The following is a 7,176-nucleotide window of genomic DNA, read 5'->3' as shown; positions in this document are numbered from 1 at the left end:
GAGCGGTATCATCATTATGTACCTTTTGCAAAAAGATACTTGCTAAGTTATTAAAGGGAGAATAACAGATTATTACACATATATTGGTATAAATAAGGCTCAAAAATCTCAGGTTCCACTGTTTCCAACAAATGTTAGGACTGTGAAGGGTGCTTTATTCAAATAACAATAACAAATAACCTACACTGTGGGCTCTTAAAAAAAAATTAGGAAAGGCTCACTGCTTTAAAACCTGGGGATAAAAATATATGTTTATAAAAAATAAAAAATTATATTAAAAAAAAAAAAAGAAGGACGTAGAAAAGCGAAATGGTTCTTCTTTGTAAGTCTACATTCCCTTTCCCCATTTTCTGTGTGCTTTCTGAGACCACAGATTTGGGGGCTGACAGCATGTATCAGCCTTTAAAAAAAATTTTAATAAAATTTAAATGAAGTTAAAAAAAAAATTAAAATCTGGAGTATACAAAAACCAATGCCACCTTTAATGTAACATGCTTCCTAGCCACAGTAGCATTTTCAGGGGAGGTCAAGAACTATGGCTAAAGTCTAAGAAACAACCAAAACAACAACAAAAAACAAAAACAAAACCAAAAACACTGAAATAATTTTCTGCATCACCAACCCCAGTGTACCAGGTCACTGCCTTCTGAGGCAGGCTGACCTGGGTAATGGACATTAAGGAGGACACATGATGTAATGAGCACTGGGTATATAGAAGACTAATGAATCACCTAACTCCACCTCTGAAACCAGTAATATATTTTATGTTAACTACTTGATTTTAAATAAAAACATAAAAAAATCCCGCCCCCCAAGACAATGACAAATTTGGAGGCAAAAGATCTAAAATACTCTGTTGCCCAACAAAATCCAAAAAATCCCTTGTTTTGCTCTTAAACAACCTAGAAAACTTGAACTCTGTTTTACATCCCCAAATAAGAGCAGTATCTCCTGGAAGTATCAGTGCCTGGAGCTTGCAACCATCAACTCATACTCCTGGTCCATTAGTCCTAATCCTGAAGCTATAATTCCTTTGTTAGAGAAAGGGGGGAAAGATCCGTTTCAGGACAAAGCTATTCGAGACAATAGGAAGGTGTGTCTTCAGTGGGAGAACTTCCGGCTGTCAGAGGACTTCTTGCTAATGTGTTTGAAGATTTTGGACTTCTCTACTTTTTTGGCTTTCCAGTAGTGGAAGCCACCACCGCCTCCTCTCTTTTTAAGCTTGCCGTCATTGCTGTTCATGTTCAGATCAACAAAAAGAGGCACCTTGAAACCAAACAAAAGAGCAACCTGAGGCAAATTTAAGTTATTAACATTGAAGATCTGTTTCAGAGAGTGGGAATCATATGCTCGAATGTAGGACTTATACCCTTCCTGGGATAACTTATGAAGGATAGTTCTTTTCAATCAATTTTTCAAGCTGAGACTGAATGTCAGAAATTTTGGACCAGGAAAACTGAAATTCACTTAATGGAACCTTGGATTGCTTCAAGTAACGAAGGAAACCCAATTCTTCAGGGTGTAAAATGAGCAAGGCATGCCCTCTCCCGTTTAGGCCTCTGGCTGTTCTTCCCACATGATGAATATATTCCTTGGGGTCATCTGGAGGGTCATACTGAACAATCTAGTCAACTTCAGGAATATCCAGCCCTCTCACTGCCACGTCAGTACATAATAATATCCCTGAATCTGCATTGCAGAACTGGAAGAATGTGGTTGTATGCTTATTTTGCTTCTGCCTTCCATGAATGGCCAAGACAGGCAAATCAATGTAGTTCAGCAACTCATAGTGGTATTTCACGGACTTATAGGATGAAAAGAAGACCATCAGTTTCTTCTTCCAGTTCTTCTTAAGTAATGTAAAGAGGAGGAGTCTCTTTTCTGAAGGACAAACAACATAGCCCTGCTCAGGACCATCCATTGTTGCATTAGCTTTATCGTCATCAACACCAACATACAATGGCTCCTTTTTCAAAGAAATCCTTGCCACGTCCTCAACTTTTTGAGTCTGTGTGGCAGAAAAGAGCATGGTTTGCCTGCATGTTGGCAGAAGTTTAATAATTTGTTTTAATTCCTCTTCAAACCCAACATCCAAGATACGATCAGCCTCATCAATAACCAGACACTGCAAATTGTATACATAAACTCTGGGGTATTCTGCATGTGGTCTAGAAGGCGGCCTGGGGTGACCACGATGATGTTGATCCCATTATCGAGTTTCTGTGCTTCAGCAGACCTGTTGCTGCTGCCCATTAACAAGCCGTATGTGTGAACATGGTGCGTCATTAACTCCTTAAGAACACCGAACGTCTGCACGGCCAGCTCCCTAGCAGGTGAGAGGGTAAGAACTCCAGTTCCGTTCCTGGGCATGAACTTTAACTTGAAATGAGTTCAACTGCAGGGTTGAGAAATGCCAGTGTTTTGCCACTGCCTGTTTTTGCGGCTGCTAGAAGATCCCTGCCTTCCAGAAGCGGTCTGATACTTTTATGCTGTATTTCAGTCATGTCTGTAAAACCCATTTCTTTTATTGCCCTGAGAGTGTTCTCACTGACAAGATCAGTAAGAGAAGCAAATGAAGTATCCTCAAAAGCACCTGTCAGTCCTAGGGGTAGGCTGGGCACTTCACTGTCCTCTTCCTGATCATCTGGCTTCTCCACACTGTTTTCTGTCCCTTCAGGAACTTGGGTCCCTTCTTCAGAGTCCCCTTTGTCTTCAGTTTTCACTTTTTTGGTATCAGGCCCAGTATCATCCACAATTTTTCTCTTTTTCTTTTTCTTCTTTTTTGGTTCTGAATTGGGAGACTGTGTTGCTGCTTTTCTATTGCTTTTTATGGTAGATTTCTTTTCTTTTCTTTTTTAATTTAACTTGTACAGTTTTCATTGTTTCTTTAGTTCTCGCTCCATTCTGGGCTTCTGAGGAGCCCAGATTCACAGACTGTTTCAGGGATTTTTTTTAACCTTCCCACCTCCTACTGCTTCTGCAGACATATGTCCATTTTGCCTTTCTTTCTTTCTTTCTTTCTTTCTTTCTTTCTTTCTTTCTTTCTTTTTTTAAGATTTTATTTATTTCTTTGGCAGAGACAGGTCACAAGTTGGCAGAGAGGCAGGCAGAGAGAGAGAAGGAAGCAGGCTCTCTGCGGAGCGGAGAGCCTAATGTGGGGCTTGATCCCAGGACCCTGGGATCATGACCTGAGCCGAAGGCAGAGGATTAACCCACTGAGCCACCCAGGGGCCCCCCATTTTGCGTTTCTGATAAGCTCACATCCAAGGCTCCCTGGAGCTTTAAGTGCTGGCGCAATTTCAAGTTCCGTTTCTCGATCTTCTTGCGCGGGAGTTTCGTGGGTAGATGGGACATGCTACTGGTAAAGCGCCTCTACTGCAGCGCCACAACTCGGCTACCAGGTAGGAAACCTCCATTTTCTGAATCCTCCAAGGCAGCTTTGCAGCCAGAGAATCAGAGAGCTTGCTGGGGACTTAACCTACAAGAATGTCAGGTTCCAGTGGCAAAGAAGGAGCTTGTAGTTGCTCTTCTATGCAAAGCCTTTTTCACATGGAAAAAGAAAGCTTTGGTGGTGGTACTAGAAATGTGTGGCTCCAACTCAAAGGATCAGTGAGTGTCTTCGACCCTTTTGTGTACCCATAAACACGCTCTTTGATTCCCATTCAACTCAACAAATCTTTACTGAGCTCTTTCTATAATCAAAGTACTGTGTTGCATTCTGTGGAGGAAAGAGTTATAAGATACGGTGTGTCCTCCATTTACATCTACCATTTGTAGGACCTGTTTCTATTTGCAGCTCCAAGCCTGTGGTTGTGTCTCTAACTTTTACCTAGAAAGAAACAGCCCAACACAACACAGATCTCTGCTTTATGCCTTTCCTTGCTTAGGAGGAGCTGTATTATGTGGATTTCCTTTTGTGATAAAGATATTTACCTGTCTCTTGAAGGCTTTATATCTTATAAGTGAATCCATTCAAGCCTCATTCAAACCAGAGTATCTGGTCAAAGAGGAAGTTAATTTTCACTCCACCAGAACGAATGGGGATCATCTCTGAAATATGACATAATGTAATTCCCCTTTTATAGAAGTTCCTTTCTTTCTTGGCTCTACCCCTTGCTGGGAGAGATCTTGAATGAGCTGCCTAACCCCCTGCACCTAGCTCCCTCATCTGTAACATGGGATAGTCCTAGCCCCTACCTCATAGGACTGTTGTGAGGCTTAAATGACAAAAGATAGAATCTTCATGGAACAATTCCTGGTACATAGTAAGCAACTAATAAAGGTTGGCCATCATTATCATTTTTAAATTACAGTAGTACCAACTGTAGTATTATCCTGTTAGTACGTCAGTAGACTCTTTAAAGGAGTATCCCAGAAGAGTGAAATAGTTCAGTATATTTCGCAGTAGCTCCTTAGTTGCCGGAATGCCACTAAAACATCGACCATACCATGTGCCTAAGAGAATAAAAGGACTGAACCGGAGTATGGAAGCTTCCATATTAGCCCCAGTTCTCCCATGCATTTGCTGGCTAGCTTTGGGCAAGTTAATTTGTAGGACTGCCAAGTAAAATGCAGTAAAATGTAGGATACCTAATTAAAAGTGAATTTCAGATAAATAACGAATTTGTAGTATAAGTATGTCTCATGCAAATGCTAAATAGTTACTCTTATTTTTGTGAAATTCAATTTGAACTGGGTATCCTGCCTTTAAATTGGATTTAACCTCTCTGAACTTCAACATCTGCGTAAATCAAATTTCTGCATTTGATTAGGCCACTGTTTCCCTAACCTTGCAGAACACTATTTCTAGGGCATGGTTTTTTTGTTTTTTTTTTTGTTTTTTTTTTTTGTTTTTTTTTGTTTTTTAAAGATTTTATTTATTTATTTATTTGACAGAGAGAAATTACAAGTAAGCAGAGAGGCAGGCAGAGAGAGGAGCAAGCAGGCTCCCTGCTGAGCAGAGAGCCCGATGCGGGACTCGATCGCAGGACCCTGAGATCATGACCTGAGCCGAAGGCAGCGGCTTAACCCACTGAGCCACCCAGGCGCCCTAGGGCATGGTTTTTAACTTAAAAAGAAGAAGAAGAAGAAGAAGAAGAAGAAGAAGAAGAAGAAGAAGAAGAAGTCGTCATTCTCCAATTAATTTGGGCAATGCAGAGGCTGTAACTTCATTTCAAAACTTGCAAAATAGTATATTGAAGTATATGAAAACTCTAGCAGTAAATAAACCTGTTTAACTTTGTTCAACCATCATTTCCCTAAGGCAGTTATTCACAGAATAGTTCGTTAGCACCACTTAATACATCTAGCACACCTTTTGGGACATGACAGTGCAGGTGATACCTAAGGATCCTTCTGGCCCTAAACAGTTATGCCAGACTCCAAAACTGAAGGCCCAGAAATTATATAGTCTAAAGTGCCTCTGCCCTGAAGCAAATATAAGCGTTAACAACCTACTGAGGATAAAATGCTACCTATCCATTCAGCCCAAGTTTTTAAGTGGAACTCAGTACCTTGTCATGGTCAGAGCAGGTAATACCACCAGCAACTGAGAGAAAAGATCTCTTTTTTAGAAAATAAGGACTTTAAAAAACTTCCTAAAAGTTTTGTCATAAAATCAACATCCCATGACCTACTGCCACATACACCTTCAGTAGTTCTTCTATTGAACTGCTGACCATTTTTTTTTTTAAGTGTGGAGTTAAATAGTATTAAGTATATTTATACTGTTGCATGACAGATCTCTAGAATGTTTTTTTCTTTCAAGAGTGAAACTCTATACTCACTAAACACTAATTCTCCTTCCCCTCTCCTCCACCCTTCACAACCACCTTTCTACTTTTTAATTTAAATGATTGTGACTATTTTAAATACTTCATATTAGTATAATCATACAGTATTTGCCCTTTTGTAATTGGTCTGTTTCACTAAGCATAACATCCTCAGGTTTATAGATCTTACAGAATAACAGAATTTCCTTCTTTTTAAAGACTGCATAATGCTCCATTGCATGTATATACAACATTTTCCTTATCCATCCACCTTTCAGTGGACATGTGAATTGCTTCTAGCCCGTAGCCATAGTGAATAATGCTGCCATGAAAACAGATGTGCAAATATCTCTTCAAGATCCTGCTTTGAATTCTTTTGTATATATACCCAGAAGTGGGATTGCTGAATCATTAGGTGATTCTATTTTTAATTTTTTGGAGGAACCTCAATACTGTTTTACATAGTGGCTATACAATTTTGTATTCCCTCCAAGGGTGCAGAAGTGTCCCCATTTTTCCATATCCTTGCCAACATGTTATTTTCTGTTCAGGCCATCCTACCAGGTAGAAAGTAATATCTCATTGTGGTTTTGATTTGTATTTCTTTTATGATTGGTGCTGTTGAGTATCTTTTCATATAATTGTTGGCTAAGAGTCATAATCTTTTCTACTCCATTTATTCAGCTCCAGAACCACCACTCCAGGATGCCATTACCACCCCCTAGGGCCATGTTGTTTTGTTTCACCCTTATTTTGTGCAGAAGTGAAGTGATGTAAAATGTATCAAATACAGACACCTACATATTACTGAGCATTTTTGACTGCAGGGTCTAAGTGACAATGCATTCAGTTAGTACTGTTTAGGGAATGACTAAGGCCTCAGATGACTCTGCTTTCACCACTTTTGCCAAGAAAGTTAAACCGAACTCTGTCCTTGTTAAAACAACAGAAGTTGGGTGCTTGGGTGGCTCAGTTATTAAGTGGCTGCATTTGACTCAGGTCATGATCCCAGGGTCCTGGGATCCAGGTCCACATCAGGTTCCCTGCTATGCAGGGAAGCCTGATTCTCCCTCTCTCACGACCCCCTGCTTGTGTTCTCTCTCTCTCTCTCTCTCTCTCTCTCTCTCTCTGTCTCTCTCTGTCAAATAAATAAATAAAATCTTTAAATAAATAAATAAATCTTTAAATAAATAAATAAATAAATAAAGCAGAAGTTTAGGGGCACCTGGGTGGCTCAGTCAGTTAAGTGTCTGCCTTTGGCTCAGGTCATGATCCTAAGGTCCTGGGACCGAGTACCACATTGGGCTCCTTGCTCAGTGGAGAGCCTGCATCTTCCTCTGCCTGCTGCTCCCCTTGCCTGTGCGCTCTCTCTCTCCCCCTTACCTTCTCTGACAAATAAATTAAC

The 7,176-nt window shown here is 40.2% G+C and overlaps 1 pseudogene; it reads right to left on the bottom strand.

Annotated features, from left to right (window-relative positions):
* Window positions 1–1,101: 1,101 nt before the first annotated feature.
* LOC131813914 (ATP-dependent RNA helicase DDX18-like) lies at window positions 1,102–3,354 on the bottom strand (annotated as a pseudogene).
* Between the last annotated feature and the right edge of the window lie 3,822 nt (window positions 3,355–7,176).

The sequence above is a fragment of the Mustela lutreola genome, chromosome 13, assembly GCF_030435805.1.
Source record: "Mustela lutreola isolate mMusLut2 chromosome 13, mMusLut2.pri, whole genome shotgun sequence".
Classification (NCBI taxonomy): Eukaryota; Metazoa; Chordata; class Mammalia; order Carnivora; family Mustelidae; genus Mustela; species Mustela lutreola.
Note: the sequence above shows the minus strand (reverse complement) of the source record. Positions and strands in the feature narration are given on the sequence as shown.